The sequence below is a fragment of the Cnephaeus nilssonii genome (assembly GCF_951640355.1).
Source record: "Cnephaeus nilssonii genome assembly, chromosome: X".
NCBI classification, from domain to species: domain Eukaryota; kingdom Metazoa; phylum Chordata; class Mammalia; order Chiroptera; family Vespertilionidae; genus Cnephaeus; species Cnephaeus nilssonii.
In genome coordinates, this window is record NC_137071.1 from 30,270,400 (window position 1) to 30,287,912 (window position 17,513).

At 43.2% G+C, this 17,513-nt stretch overlaps 1 pseudogene across 1 annotated transcript; it reads left to right on the forward strand.

Moving 5' to 3' along the window:
- Positions 1 to 16,623: 16,623 nt before the first annotated feature.
- LOC307095205 (chromobox protein homolog 3-like) lies at positions 16,624 to 17,131 on the forward strand (annotated as a pseudogene). Its single transcript has one exon. The product of its transcript is annotated as a chromobox protein homolog 3-like (transcript).
- The last annotated feature ends 382 nt before the right edge of the window (positions 17,132 to 17,513 follow it).

A 17,513-nucleotide genomic window follows, 5' to 3' on the forward strand; every position in this document is an offset into this window, starting at 1 on the left:
AATACATAAGATCAACAAAACCAAGAGCTGGTTCTTTGAAAGGATAAACAAGATTGATGGACCTCTAGCCAGGCTCACCAAGAAGCAAAGAGAGAGGACCCAAATAAACAAAATCAGAAATGAAAGAGGTGAAATAACAACAGACCCCGCTGAGATACAAAGGATTGTTACAAAATACTACGAACAACTCTATTCCAACAAACTGGACAATCTGGAGGAAATGGACATATTCCTAGAAAAATATAACCTTCCAAAAATCAATCAAGAAGAATCTAAACAGCTCAATAGGCCAATAACTATGGACGAAATTGAAGCAGTCATCAAAAAGCTTCCTGCAAACAAAAGCCCGGGGCCTGATGGCTTCACAAGAGAGTTTTACCAAACATTCAAGGAAGAACTAAAACCTATCCTCCTCAGACTATTCAAAAAAATTCAAGTGGAAGGAACACTTCCAAGCTCCTTCTATGAAGCCAGCATCACCCTAATACCAAAACCAGATAAAGACAACACAATGAAAGAGAATTACAGACCAATATCCCTCATGAACATAGATGCCAAAATCCTCAACAAAATTCTAGCAAATCGGCTCCAGCAGTACATCAGAAAGATCATACACCATGACCAAGTAGGATTTATCCCAGGAATGCAAGGATGGTACAATATCCGCAAATCAATAAACGTGATACATCACATAAACAAATTGAAAGATAAAAATCACATAGTCATATCAATTGATGCAGAAAAAGCATTTGACAAAATCCAACACCCTTTCTTGATAAAAACTCTCAACAAGGTGGGAATAGATGGCTCATACCTCAACATAATAAAAGCTATATATGATAAACCCACAGCAAACATCATACTCAATGGACAAAAACTAAAGACATTTCCCCTAAGAACAGGAACAAGACAGGGATGCCCACTCTCACCACTCCTGTTTGACATAGTACTGGAAGTATTAGCCATTGCAATTAGACAAGAAGAAGAAATAAAAGGCATCCAGATTGGAAAAGAACAAGTAAAGCTGTCTTTATTTGCAGACGACATGATATTGTACATAAAAAATCCGAAAGACTCCGTCAAAAAACTAATAGACTTAATAAATGAATTCGGCAATGTAGCAGGATACAAAATTAACGCCAAGAAATCTATGGCCTTTCTATACACCAATAGTGAACTTACAGACAGAGAGACTAAAAAGGCAATCCCATTTACCATCGCACCAAAAAAATTAAGATACCTAGGAATAAACTTAACTAAGGAGGTAAAAGACCTATACACGGAAAACTACCGGACACTGAAAAAAGAGATAGAGGAAGACGTAAACAGATGGAAGAACATACCATGTTCATGGATTGGTAGAATCAACATCATTAAAATGTCCATACTACCCAAAGCAATCTACAGATTCAATGCACTCCCCATTAAAATACCAATGGCATATTTCACAGACCTTGAAAGAACTCTCCAAAAATTCATCTGGAATAAAAAAAGACCCCGAATAGCCACAGCAATCCTGAGAAAGAAGAATAAAGTAGGAGGGATCTCAATACCAGATTTTAAGCTGTATTACAAAGCCACTGTTCTCAAAACAGCCTGGTACTGGCACAAGAACAGACATATAGATCAATGGAACAGAATAGAGAATCCAGATATTGACCCAAACCACTATGCTCAATTAATATTTGACAAAGGAGGCATGAACATACAATGGAATAAAGACAGTCTCTTCAATAAATGGTGTTGGGAAAATTGGACAGATACATGCAAAAAAATGAAGCTTGATCACCATCTTACGCCATACACAAAAATAAACTCAAAATGGATACAGGACTTAAACATAAGACGGGAAACCATAAAAATACTAGAGCAATCCACAGGCAGCAAAATGTCAGACATATGCCAAAAGAAATTCTTCACTGACACTGCCCCTAGGGCAATGGAAGCTAAAGAGAAAATTAACAAATGGGACTACATCAAAATAAAAAGCTTTTTCACAGCAAAAGAAACCATCAACAAAACAACAAGAAGGCCCACTGCATGGGAGAACATATTTGCAAATGGCATCACTGATAAAGGTTTAATCTCCAACATCTACAGGCAGCTTATACAACTTAATAAAAGGAAGATAAATGATCCAATAAAAAAATGGGCAACAGACCTAAATAGAATCTTTTCAAAAGAAGACAGAAGGAAGGCCAAGAGACACATGAAAACATGCTCAACGTCACTAATTATCCGAGAGATGCAAATCAAAACAACAATGCGGTACCATCTCACACCTGTCAGAATGGCTATCATCAACAAATCAACAAACGACAAGTGTTGGCGAGGATGCGGAGAAAAAGGAACCCTTGTGCACTGCTGGTGGGATTGCAGACTGGTGCAGCCACTGTGGAGAACAGTATGGAGTTTCCTCAAAAAACTGAAAATGGAACTCCCATTTGACCCAGTAATCCCACTTCTGGGAATATATCCGAAGAAACTAGAAACACCAATTAGAAAGGATATATGCACCCCTATGTTCATAGCAGCACAATTCACCATAGCTAAGATTTGGAAACAGCCTAGGTGCCCGTCAGCAGATGACTGGATCAGAAAACTGTGGTACATCTACACAATGGAATACTATGCTGCCATAAAAAAGAAGGAATTCTCATCATTTGCAGCAACCTGGGAGGAATTGGAGAACATTATGTTAAGTGAAATAAGTCAGTCAATGAAAGAAAAATACCACATGATCTCACTCATTTATGGATAATAAAGAACATTATAAACTTGAACAAAAAGATAGATACAGAGACAGTAAAGCATCAAACAGACTGTCAAATTACAAGGGGAAGGTTAGGGAGAGGTGGGGGAGATAAGAGATCAATCAAAGGACTTGTATGCATGCATATAAGCATAACCAATGGATGCAAAACTCTGGGGGGTGGGGACATATATGGGAGTGGGATGTGGGGAGGGCAATGGTAAGATATGTACACATATAATACCTTAATAAAAAAATTGAAGAAAAAAAAAAATAAAATAAAAAGAAGAAAAAAAAAAAAAAAAGAATACTATGCTCAGTGAAATAAGTCAGTCAGAAAAAGCTAAGAACCATAAGATTTCATTAATATGTGAGATATAAAATTAAAACTCATAGGCACAGGCAATAGTATGGTGGTTACCAGAGGGAGACATGGCAGGGACTAGTAAAGGGTAAAGAGGGCAAAATATAAGTTGATGGAAGATAATTTGACTTTGGGAGGTAGGCACACAATGTAATGTATAGATCAAGTATCATAGAGATGAACAATTAAATGTCATATAATCTTATTAACCAATGTCACCCCAATACATTTAATTTAAAAATAAAATACACTTTTGTCAAATTCATAAAAATATACAACATATAAATAAAAATGAGATGTGAAATTTACATCTATGTGTAAAGTTATTACATTAAATATAAATGTACTAAGATGAATAAGAATTAGAGGTTTTCTGTTTAACATAGTGCTTCTAGTTAACATTATTGTGTTGTACAATTAAATTAAAAAAATGTTTTTATTGAGAGAGAATAATCAATAGGCTGCCTCCTGCATACCCCTTACTGGTGATCAAGCCTGAAACCAAGACATGTGCCCTGACCAGGAATTGAACCATGATCACCTGGTTCATGGGTCGATTCTCAACCACTGAGCAACACTGGCAGGCTAAAATTTTGTTAAGAGTGTAAATCTTATATTAAGTGTTCTTACCACCAAAAATATATAAATATTGATTAAGTATACCATTTAAGTCACAATGGATTATTAGAGCTAGACCAAAAATATATAAAGACACACAAAATTGAAAAACAAACAGAGGTACTTTGCACACACTAATAGCTCATGGAACTACACGAATTTCAAAATAACTTATCTTTAAAATAAATAAAGATACATAGGAATATTACATAATATTAAGAAAATACTAGAAAATCCAATAGAAAGATTTAAGAATTCTAAATTAGGATGCACCCACTGACTATTTATTTAGCTATAAAATAAATAAAGCAACAATTTATAAAACCAAAAGTAGTAATATAAACTCACTATAATAGTTGGAGTCTTTAGCATACTTGCTTTAGCAGATAGTAGAGCAAAAAAGCAAAAATATAGCATCAGAATTTTTAAAAATTAATATGATTAACAAAACTTGGCATAATAGAGCAGAGACAAAATGGCAGCAGAATAGACGAATGTGCCCCGAGCCTTGTCCCGGATAGAACGAGCAACTAAATCAAATACCATCCACCCTGAATTGGCAAAGTAGACAGCTGATGAAACAATTTGCAGCTGGGAAGGGCAGAGGACACCTGGAGAACAATAATACCTGGGGCTCTACACCCTCCCAGGACCTGCAACCTTAGCTGCGGTCCCACAGTCACCGAAACTTCAGCCACCCCGGGTGCAGGCTCCTGTGAGTTCTGAAGCATGCTCTCCTCTGACCCTCCCAATGTTTTAGCCCAGGGCAGTGCAACTATGCAAGCAGAAGCCATGTGAGCCCCCGCTCCTGTTTGAGGAGCATCCCGCCCCAGGCCGAGGAACAGCAGCCACACGAGCAGCCTGCTCCTATCCAAGGAGAAGCAGATCCGCGAGCGGTGCACACCAATTCAAGGAGCGGCAGCCGCACGAGCAGCCCACCACCATCCGAGGAGTAGCAGCTGTGTGAACAGCCCGCCGCCATACGAGGAGCAACAGCCCTGCGAGAAACCTGCCCCTGTCAGAGGAGCAGCAGCCAAATGAGCAGCCTGTGTCAGTCTGAGGAATGACCGCTCTGTGAGCAGCCTGCCAACATCTGAGGAGCAGCAGCCGCATGAGCAGCATGCACTCATATGAGGAGCAGCAGCCCTGAGAGCAACCCGCTGCCATCAGAGGACCAGCAGACTCACGAGCAGCCCACCCCCATCCGAGGAACAGCAGCCTCTGAGCAGCCCACCCCAGGCCGAGAAGCAGCAGCCTCATGCGGCCTTCCCCTGTCCAAGGAGCAGCAGCCTCACAAGAAGCCCGCCCCTGTCTGAGGAGCAGCAACTCTGCAAGCAACCTGCTCCCATCTGAGGAGCAGCAGCTGCGTGAGCAGCCCACCCCTATCCAACTAGCAACAGCCATGCAAGCAGCCCACCCCGATTTGAGGAGCAGCAGATCCATGAGCAGTAAGTACCCATTCGAGAAGCAGAAGCCACGCACGTAACCTGCCACCATATGAGGAGCAGCAGCCTCACGAGTAGCCTACCACCATCCGAGGAGCAGAATCCCTGCAAGCAACCCACCCCTGTCCAAGGCGCAGCAGCCACATGAGCAGCCTACCCCCATCTGAGGAGCAGCAGCCTCGTGAGCAGCCTGCCCCATCTGAGGAGCAGCAGCCTCGTGAGCAGCCTGCCCCATCTGAGGAGCAGCACCCAAACAAGCAGCCTGCCCCTGTCCAAGGAGAAGCAGCTCCACACCCATCCAAGGAGCTGCAGCCTCATGAGCAGCTGGCCCCCGTCTGAGGAGCAGCAGCTGTGCGAGCAACCTGCCCCCACCAGCCAGAGGAGCCACCACTGCTGCAAACAGCACCAACCAGAGGAGCCACCGCCAACTGAAGAACAGCCTTTGCCACAACTGCCTGAGGAGCAGCCGCTGCTTGAGGAGCCACTGCCACCCAAGGAGCAGCCACTGCATGACTCAACACCTAGATCCTTTGATCAGAAAAAATGGGTAGACAAGAAAACCCCCAAAGGAAAGAAAAGCAGGGATTGCCAGAAAAGCAGCTAAGTGAAATGGAGGCATGATTTATGTCAGAAAAATAATTCAGAAAAAGAGTCATACAGTTTGTAGACCAGATTGATGAAAAAAATCAATAACTTATGTAAGAATCAAGAAGAAATAGAGTGATATAGCTGCAATAAAATACACCCTAGAAAGTTTCAACAGTACACTAGAAGTGGAGGACCGAATAAGCGAATTAGAAGATGGAAGCAAAACACACGCAAACTGAATTGCAATTGGAGAAAAAAATTAAAAGACAGGAAGAGGGTCTAAGGGAGATTTGGAACAACATAAAATGAAGCAACATACGAATAATAGGGGTGCCAGAACAACAGGAAGAGGAACAAGGGTTAGAAAACCTATTTGAAGAAATAATATCAGAAAACTTCCCTGATGTGGGTAAGAAAAAAATCACACAAGCACAGAGAGTCCCAATCAAGATGAACCCAAAAAGACCCACAACAAGACACGTCATAATTAAGATGGTAAATATTCAAGACAAAGAATCTTAAAAGGTGCAAGAGAGAGACAGAAACTTACATACAAGGGATCTCCCATTAGATTATCAAATGATTTCTCACCAGAAACACATTAGGCCAGAAAAGAATGGAAGGAAATTTACAAAGTGATGCAAAGCAAGGGACTGAAACCAAGAATACTCTATCCAGCAAGGCTATCATTCAAAATTGAAGGGGAAATAAGGAGCCTCACAGACAAAAAAAAAAAAAAGGCTAAGGGAATTTATCACTACCAAGCCAGCAATGCAAGAAATGCTGATGGGACTGGTGTCAAAAGTAGAAATAAAAAGGGAAGAAGGAACACAGACACAAAAAATAACAATGGATACAAATAAGTTCCTATCAATAATAACTTTAAATGTAAACAGACTAAATGCTCCAATCAAAAGACAAGGAGTGGCTGAATGGATAAGAAAACATAACCCATATATATGCTGTTTAAAAGAGACACACCTCAGAACAAGGGACTCACACAGACTGAAAGTGAAGGGATGGAAAAATACCTTTCAGGCAAATGGAAATGAAAAAAAAAGCTGGGGTAGCAATAATTATATCTGAAAAAATAGACCTCAAAGTGAAGGACATAACAAGAGACAAGGAAGGTCACTTCATAATTCCAAAGGGATCAATACAACAAGAGGATGTAACCCTGATAAACATGTATGCATCCAATGCAGGAGCACCAAAATACATGAAAGAAACTCCTGGAAGATATCAAGGGAGAGATAGACAACAATACAATCATAGTAGGTGATAGATCCTCCCTTTCCCCAACTGATGGACGGAGTATGACGTAAACTCCACCTGCAGCCGGACATTCCTGAACACCTTATATGGACTGTACATTGAACCACCAATCAGCACCTGCCATATACCCTAAGCCCCCAATTCCTAAGTCCCTAGGCCCCTAACCATGTACCTTACATGAAACCACCAATCAGCATGGGCTGAGTACCCTAAGCCTCGTCCCCTCTTTTCCTCCCCTTAAAAGGCACTCTCACCCCGGCAAGCTCTCTCTCTCTCTCTCTCTCTCTCTCTCTCTCTCTCTCTCTCTTCCCTTTTCCCCCGCTGGAAGGCGGCCGGCAGGGTGATCGCCAATAAAGCCTGTAAGGCACTCTCATCCCAGCAAGCTCTCTCTCTCTCCCTCTCTCTTTCTTCCCTTTTCCCCCGCTGGAAGGCGGCTGGCAGGGTGATCGCCAATAAAGCCTGTGTCCTGGTATCCCATGGTCTCTGGCCCTGTTTCATCTTTCATCATGGTGCTGAACCTGGGTGAGCATGGACTATCCTCGAACCTAGCCCCGAGCTTCTGACTCCTGCTCTGGCTCTGCTCGGCGGCATGGTTCTGAGTCGATTGGCCTGCTCAGAACACTTCTCAAACCCTGCCTTGCCAGGACACGTGGGAATCTCGGCGCTTCCTTCTAACCGGTAGGCTTCAGGGATTTCCCCAACCCCCCCGCCCCCCCTGGTTCCCTTGACCTGGAAGGGCCTCAGAGTTTCCCCACTAACTTGCTACACGTTCTACATTCTACGTTCTACGTTCTACGTTCTACGTTCTACGTTCTACGTTCTACTTTCTACTTTCTACTTTCTACGAAAGCCCAGGTACCTGGCCGGGAAAACTCTGTTCTACTCCATGGGAAACATTTGGGGTGACGACCTTGCAACCTTCTCCTGTCCTTTTTTCTACAAGTTGGCAGAGAGAAAAGAAGGACGCTTCTTATTCCTTCCCCAACTTCTCGGTGGCACTTTCCATCCAGTCATGGGAACCCCTCAATCCAAACCCTCTCGTAACCTCAAAGAAGCTCTACCTGGCCACAATATAAACTCGACAATGTCTCTCTGTGGCCTGAAAATTCCAATATCCTCCGAGATCTAGGTGATTTTTCCCACCGGATTGGGAAGCATTCGAGATTCCTACAAAACAGGCTTTCTCCTCCCCACCCACCCTCCAGCTCTCCCCCCTTGCTTTATTCCTCATGTTCCACCCATCAGACCCTCCTCTGGAAGTCCTCCTTGTCCTCTCAAACCCCTTTCTCTGTCTTCTGACTCTTTCAACCCAGCGGATCGTTTCTCTCCACGTGTCTCAATCTCGCCACCTCCTTACAATCCTAAACCTGTCCCTCTCTGACTAAACACTCTTTTTTCCAGGTCAACGCTGGAGTGCTGGAGTCCTTGGAGGACTCCGAGAGTACGTTTAACTTTTTTTTCCCCCCTTACACTCACTGGTCCCGCCCACTGACCAGAGGTGGCTGCATTTACAGGCCCTTCCTCTCCCTCAGGGTGTTCAAAGCTCCTCCTGGTCCCGCCCTCATTATGGGAGGTAGGGTGGGGCATTTCTACCTCTGAGAATTCTAACACCCCCCACCTCCCCACCCCCCGCCTTCCCCTGTGCTCTCAGCCTAATCTCCGCTCCTGTGGCCTCCATCAAACAAATTTACAGGTGGCTGGCCATTTCCCTTCTCACTCTCTGCCCTTTCTCAAATTGAAAACTGCCTAGGCTCTTTCTCTTCAGACCCTCTTAACCAGCAGCCGCCTTCTCCCCAGTCCCTGAGCCCAAATCCTGAGAACGTGAGCTCTAAAACAGCCTTTCCATCTAACACTCATTCTCAGGCCCAAAGACCTCCTTCCTCAACAGCTTCTTCTACTCTCGAGTCCACTCTACCCCTGAGGGAGGCAGCAGGAACTGAGGGCACACTCTTTGAGTCCACGTCCCATTCTCTATGTCCAGCCTCACAGATTGAGAGGCATCTCAGGTTTCTTTTTCCACTGACCTGACCACCTTTACTCCCCGACATATGCCGAAACTGCAGGTCCACAAACCCCTCAAAAAAAAAAACCTCGTTAACCTGACCTTTAAGGTCTTTAATAATAGAGACAAGGAGACCCAAATCCAAAATCAAGCGAGATCAGCCAAGGCTCAGGCCCAGTAGGGAGCCTTCCAGCTCCTAGCCACCGCTTTCAAACTCCAAACGAAGTGCCAGTCCTCCAACCGCGGGTAAGTCAGGGGCTAAGCCTCCTCCGGGCCCATGCCTCAACTGCAGCAAGGAAAAACACTGGGCCAAGTCCTACTCAAACCCAAGACCCCCGCCTGGCCCTGCCCAAGGTGTGGAAGGAAGGCCACTGGATATCAGACTGTCGTGTGGCCCTCCGGCCTGGCCTCAGCCAGTCCAGCATGGCCACCCTCTGGATCCGGTTTGGAGCTCCCAGACCTCCTGGGACTGGCCACCGAAGAAGCTGCCCAGGCCCTGACAGGGCCCCACAGACTTACATCACCAGGACAGAGCCTCAGGTAATGACTGTGGTGGCAGGTAAACTGATCTTCTTTTTAATTGACACTACGGCCACTTATTCTGCCCTCTCTGAATTCGCTGGGACCCTTATTCCCTCCTCAGTATCTATTATGGGGGTTGACAGATCAGTCTCACAGCCATTAGCCACCTCACGTCTACATCACCAGGACAGAGCCTCGGGTAACTACTGTGGTGGCAGGTAAGCCGATACACTAGGGCCACTTATTCTGCCCTCTCTGAATTTGCTGGGACCCTTGTCTCCACCTCAGTCTCTATTATGGGGGTTGACGGATTAGTCTCACAGCCATTAGCCACCTCACGTCTACCCTGCATCTTGTTAAATTCCCCCATTCACTCTTTTCTCATTCTACCTTGGTGCCCTGCCAGGGCTACCATGCATCCCCTCTTAAAACCCAGTTGTCCCAAACCACAGTCACCTACCTCAGTTTCACTCTCTTACCCCAAAATGCCAAGCCATTCCTTGGACTGTAAACGCCTTATCTCCTTATCTCCTCTATGATCATTATCTGTAGTAAGAATGTGGCCATTTGGGACTCAAGTGGCTAGAGGCCTGGCTAGCCTGGGAACCGGCTGCGGAGCCTGCTCCCTCCCCCGCCCCTTGCCTTTTAGAAATAAAGAAAGAAAGAAGTTACTCTGAGCAAGAAAGTGAGGCTTCAGTCTCCAAGCCTAGCAGGACAAGGTTGCTGGATACTTCTTAAGCTAAACCAGAATATTCACTAACCTCTTATCCAACCATCCAGGTCCCTGGTTTTCACTACTCCTTTTCCTTCCTTTTCCCTCCTACTTTCACTGCAACACAATCTCAGTCACTTATCTGTCACCCCTTATTGGTAGCGCCATGGTGACCACCCTCTCAGCTTAGATTGTGGAACTAGAAAAAGGAATCTCATACCCTTTAGTCCACCTCTTCTCCATACACCTTTCAGCTTGTCTCCATGATAGGGATTTTTCTTCCTCTGTGGGGAAAACACATACATCTGTCTCCCCATCAGCTGGACAGGAACCTGTACTTTCATCTATCTCTCACCCAATGTAGCCCCAATAATCAGTCTTTACCTGTCCCGTAACCCATCATATCTGACACAAAAGGGCAGTCCAGATCATCCCTCTCCTCCTAACCCTCAGCATCACAGAAGGAGTTGGAACTGCCACAGGGAGCTTAACCACTGCTCTACCTACTTTGAAACCCTGTCTCAGGACCTACAAGAAACATGTGAATGCCCAGCAAGGGGCAAAACTGGGAAAGCAAGAACCTCACCCCCAGGGGAACCTATTCTCCCCTTTAATACCACTAGTGAGGCAACTGAGACCCCTACTCTTTCCCCCCTAAAAATAACAACTAGGTCTCAGTTGTCTTTCAGCTCCAGGCCCAGAAAAGCAGCAAAACCAAACAAGTGACACTGTGGCAGCCTCAGGACCAGCTTTTACCTCCCAAGTGACTCAACACAATCGCCCTCAAGACTTCACCAACCAGTCCCTTGAGAAAATTATGCTGCTGCACTCTTTATCCAGCTACCCATCATTAAGCCAACTGGTGTCTATTCCTTTAATTTTGCTCTTTAGCCCCCTTTCTCATGCGCTGTTTCACTAGTCTTTTGCAAAACAGAATGCAGGCATTCGCCAACCAGAAGGTGGGAGAGATCTATCTGGCACTGAATTCAGAACCTAACACCAGAATCCTTGAGACCCCGGGTAGATGCCCCTAATGACACCCCCTCTCAGCTGGAAGCAGTTACAGAAGACGGACCTTCACCCCCTGACCCTGCCCGGACTCTCATTTTTTTAATTTTAATATTAGCAAAAGCCTGGAATGATAGATCCTCCCTTCCCCCAACTGATGGACGGAGTATGACGTAAACTCCACCTACAGCCGGACATTCCTGAACACCTTATATGGACTGTACATTGAACCACCAATCAGCACCTGCCATATACCCTAAGCCCCCAATTCCTAAATCCCTAGGCCCCTAACCATGTACCTTACATGAAACCACCAATCAGCGTGGGCTGAGTACCCTAAGCCCTGTCCCCTCCGGCACGCTCTCTCTCTCTCTCTCTCTCTCTCTCTCTCTCTCTCTCTCTCCCTCTCTCTCTCTCTTCCCTTTCCCCCTCTGGAAGGTGGCAGGCAGGGTGATCGCCAATAAAGGCTGTGTCCTGGTATCCCATGGTCTCCGGCCCTCTGTTTCATCTTTCAGTAGGGGACTTTAATACATCACAGACATCACTGGATAAATCCTCTAGGCAAAAAAAATCAGCATAGAAACAGCAATCCTAAATAACTTACAAGAGCAGATGGACTTAATAGATATCTTCAAAATATTTCACCCCAAAGCCATGGAATATACGTTCTTCTCAAGTGCACATGGGACATTTTCAAAAATAGACCACATATTGGGTCACAGGAAAAGTCTTCCCAAATTCAAGAAGACTGAAATCATATCAAGCATCTTCTCAGATCACAATGGCATAATATTAGAAATAAACTACAATAAAAACAATCAAAAAAATTCAAACACTTTGAGGCTGAATACCATGCTATTAAAAAATGATGGGGTTACCAAAGAGATCAAAGAAATTAAAAACATCCTGGAAACTAATGACAATAAAAACACAATAATCCAAAATTTATGGGACACAATGAAAGCAGTCCTGAGAGAGATGTTTATAGCTCTACAGGCCTACCTCAAAAAACAAGAAAAAATGGTAGTAAATCATGTAACTCTATAACTTGAAGCATTAGAAAAAGAACAACAAGAAAATCTCAGAGTGGGCAGAAGGAAATAAATAATAAAAATAAGAGTGGAAATAAATGACATAGAGTCAAAAAAAAAAAATACAAAAGATCAATGAAACCAAGAGCTGGTTCTTTGAAAGGATAAACAAGATTGATGAACCTCTAGCCAGGCTCACCAAGAAGCAAAGAAAGGACCCAAATAAACAAAATCAGAAATGAGAGAGGAGAAATAACAACAGACCCCAAAGAAATACACAGGAATGTTAAAAATTATATGAACAACTCTATTCCAACAAACTAGACAACCTGGAGGAAAGGGACATATTCTTAGAAAAATACAACCTTCCAAAACTCAATCAGGTGGAATCTAAAAATCTCAAAAGGCCAATAACTATGGAATAAATTGAAGCAGTCATTAAAAGATTCCAGCAAACAAAAGCCCGGAGCCAGAAGACTTCACAGGGGAGTTTTACGAAACATTCAAGGAAGAACTAAAACCTATACTCCACAGACTATTCCAAAATATTCAAGAGGAAGGAACACTTCCAAGCGCATTCTATGAAGCCAGCATCATCCTAATACCAAAATCAGATAAAGAAAACACAATGAAAGAGAATTATAGGCCAATGTCCCTCATGAACATAGATGCCAAAATCCTCAACAAAATTCTAGCAAATCAGATCCAGCAGTACATCAGAAAGATCAAACAATATGACCCAATAGGATTTATCCTGGGGATGCAAGGATGGTACAATATCTGCAAATCAAGAAACGTGATACATCACATAAATTGAGAGGTAAAAATCACATAATCATATCAATTGATGCAGAAAAAGCATTTGACAAAATCCAACACCACTTCTTGATAAAAACTCTAAGCAAGGTGGGAATCGAAGGATCATACCTCAAAATAATAAAAGCAATATATGACAAACCAACAGCCAACATCATACTCAATGGGCAAAAACTAAAACTATTTCCCTTAAGAACTGGAACAAGACTGGGATGCCCACTCTCACCACTCCTGTTTGACATATTACTGGAAGTACTAGCCATTGTGATTAGACAAGAAAAGGAAATAAAAGGCATCCAAATTGGAAAAGGAGAAGTAAAACTGTCCTTATTCACAGATGATATGATATTGTACATAGAAAACCCTAAAGACACCATCAATATATTATTAGACTTAGTAAACGAATTTGGCAATATAGCAGGATACAAAATTAATGCAAAGAAATCTATGGCATTTCTACACACCAATAGTGAACTTACAGAAAGAGAGACTGAAAAAGCAATCCCATTTACCAACGCCCCCAAAAAATTAAGATACCTAGGAATAAACTTAACTAAGGATGTAAAAGAACTGTACTCAGAAAACTATAGGACACTGAAAAAAGAGATCGCGGAAGACATAAATAGGTGAAGGAACATACCATGTTCATGAATTGGTAGAATCAACATCATTAAAATGTGCATACTACCCAAAGCAATCTATAGATTCAAAGCAATCCCCATAAAAAGACCAACAGCAAATTTTACAGACCTAGAACGAATTCTCCAAATATTCATCTGGAATAAAAAGACAACCCCAAATAGCTGCAGCAATCCTGAGAAAGAAAAACAAAGTATGTGGGATCACAATACCAGATATCAAACTGCATTACAAAGCCACTGTTCTCAAAACTGCCTGGGACTGACACAAGAACAGACACATATATCAATGGAATTGGGAATAGACCCGCAGAATTGAACCAAACCACTATGCTCAATTAATATTTGACAAAAGATTCAAGAACATACAATGGAGTCAAGACAGTCTCTTCAATAAATGGTGTTGGGAAAATTGGAGGGATACATGCAAAACAATGAAACTAGACCACCACCTTATACCATACACAAAAAATAAACTCAAAATGGATACAAGACTTAAACATAAGACAAGAAACCATAAAAGTATTAGAGAAATCCACAAGCAGCAAAATCTCAAACATATGCTGAAGTAATTTCTTCACCCCTACAGATCCTAGGGCAATGGAAACTAAAGGGAAAATAAACAAATGGGACTACATCAAAATAAAAAGCTTTTGTACAGCAAAAGAAACGAACAAAACAATAAGAAAGCCCACTGCATGGGAGAACACATTTGCCAATGTTATCACTGATAAGGGTTTAATCTCCAACATTTACAGGGAACTCATACAACTTAACAAAAGGAAGATCAACAACCCAATCAAGAAATGGGCAATGGACCTAAATAGATACTTTTCAAAAGAAGACATAAGAAAGGCCAAGAGATATATGAAAACTTCCTCGAAGTCACTAATCATCCATGAGATGCAAATCAAAACGACAATGAGGTACCATCTCACATCTGTCAGAATGGCTATTATCAACAAATGACAAGTGCTGGCGAGGATGCAAAGAAAAAGGAACCCTCATGCACTTGTGGTGGACATGCAGACTAGTGCAACCACTGTGGAGAACAGAATGGATTTTCCTCAAAAACTAAAAATGGAACTCCCATTTGACCCAGTCATCCCACTTCTAGGAATATATCTCAAGAAACTAGAAACACGTATCAGAAAGGATATATGCACCCTTATGTTCATAGCAGCATAATTTACCATAGCTAAGATTTGGAAACAGTCTAAGTGCCCATCAGCAGATAAGTGGGTTAAAAAACTATGGTACATCTACACAATGGAATACTATGCTGCTGTAAAAATAAAGGAATTCTTACCATTTGCAGCAGCGTGGATGGAATTGGAGAGCATTATGCTAAGTGAAGTAAGCCAGCTAGTGAAAGAAAAATACCACATGATCTCACTCATTTGTGGAATATAAAGAACATCATAAACTGATGAACAAAAATAGATCCAGAGATGGAGAAGCATCCATCAGACCATAACACCTTAGAGGGAAGGTAGGGGAGGGTGAGGGTAAGGGGGAGAGATCAACCAAAGGACTTGTATGAATGCATATAAGCCTAACCAATGGACACAGACACCAGTGGGGTGAGGGCATGAGTCGGGGGGTGGGCATGCAATGGGGGGATAAGGATAAATATGTAATACCTTAATCAATAATAATAATAAAAAAACTTGGCATAATAGAAACACACTTCTTCAAATAGCTGTACAGTATACATTCTTTTCAAGTTCACATAAAACTTTTAACATAAGTGACCATAGACTGGGCAATAAAGCATGTTTTAAAGTACTGAAATTATATGGTATATTTTAGCTTGCCATTGTGGAATATTTCCTGAAATCTTATATAATAAATGGGTAATATCCAAATTGATCCTAACAGCGGAATGACCTGGACCTACTGGTTGCTATGATGAGCACTGATCACCAGGGGACAGACGCTCAACACAGAAGCTGCCCCCTGGTGGTCAGTGCACTTTCACAGGGGGAGCGCAGCTCAGCCAAAAGCTGGCTCATCTCTGGCCAGTGCAGCAGTGGTGGCGGGAGCCTCTCCCACCTCTGTGGCAGCGCTCAGAATGTCCGACTAATGGCTTAAGCCCACTTCCTCCAAGGGCTCCTGGGCTGTCAGGGGAATGTCTGACTGCCAGCTTAGGCCCGATCCCCTGGGAAGAGGGCCTAAGCCATCAGTCAGACATCCCCTGAGGGTTCCTGGACTATGAGAGGGCGCAGGTCAAGCTGAGGGACCCCCCTGAGTGCACAAATTCTCGTGCACTAGGCCTCTAGTCAATAATAAAAAGAGAACTAAAAATCACTTAATGATTTAAAAATTAAAAATGTATGTGTTAAAGAATAAATCACAATAAAATGAGAAAATATTTGAATATCCTACCTAATAAAACAGTAATATGCAAATTGACTGCACCTTCGCTACGCCAAGCCACGCCCACCCGCCAAAGTCACACTCACCAGCCACTCAGGGCGAGTATGCAAATTACCCAACAAAGATGGCGGTTAATTTGCATACGCTGAGAGAGGGAGGAGTGAAGACTGAAGACAACTTAGAAGGAAGAGGGAGGAAAAGCGAAAAGCAAGGTGGCTGCCAGAGGGAAAGCCTGGGCAGGGTGGAGCGGGGTGGAACGGGGTGGAGCGGGGCGGGCAGCAGTGGCGAGCGGGTGCAGGCGCGGTGGCCATAAAGGCGGTGGCAGTGGCAGTGCAAGCGGCCGCAACAGCCGCTTGCAGGATTTTCCTGCAAATGGGCTACTAGTTTTTAATATAATGTTTAAAATATATTATTTAAATATTTGTGGGAATAAGAGAACTATTTAGAATTTTAAAACTTTAAATTGGGCAGGAGACGCTGGAGAAGCCGGAGACTTGGGACACAGAGCTGCACAGAGTGGGTGAATAATAGCTCTTCGAGTCTGCAATTAAAAAACGGCCTCCAATAAAACTACATTGCAAAAAAATGGGAAAGAAACAGAATGGAAAGAGTAAAAAAGTTGAAGAGGCAGAGCCTGAAGAATTGGTAGTGGAAAAACTATTGGACCGACATGTAGTGAATGGGAAGGTGGAGTATTTCCTGATGTGGAAAGGATTCACAGACACTGACAATACCTGGGAACCTGAAGAAAATTTAGATTGTCCAGAGTTAATTGAAGCATTTCTTAATTCTCAAAAAGCTGGTAAAGAAAAAGATGGTACAAAAAGAAAGTCTTTATCTGACAGTGAATCTGATGATAGCAAATCAAAAAAGAAAAGAGATGCTGCTGATAAACCAAGAGGCTTTGCCAGAGGTCTTGATCCTGAATAAATAATTGGTGCCTCAGACAGCAGTGGGGAGTTAATGTTCCTTATGAAATGAAAAGATTCAGATGAGGCTGATTTGGTGCTGGCAAAAGAGGCAAATATGAAGTGTCCTCAAATTGTAATTGCTTTCTATGAAGAAAGACTAATTTGGCATTCTTGTCCAGAAGAAAAAGCCAAATAATTGTTTTCATTACTATATATATACTAGTAGCCCGTTTGCACGAAGATTCGTGCAATAGACCTTCATTCACCTGGCTGCCTGCACCAGTTTTCTGCCGGCACCAGGGACCCAGGCCTTGGCTGTGGCCACCGCCTTCTGCCTTCTTTCAGGGTCGGGGCTTGGCCCCAGGCGGTGGCCTTGAGCTCGGCTGCACCCAGCGTCCCTGCTACCGATCGCAGGAGCCGACCCCCAGGAGCCAACCCCCAGTGGTTTCCTG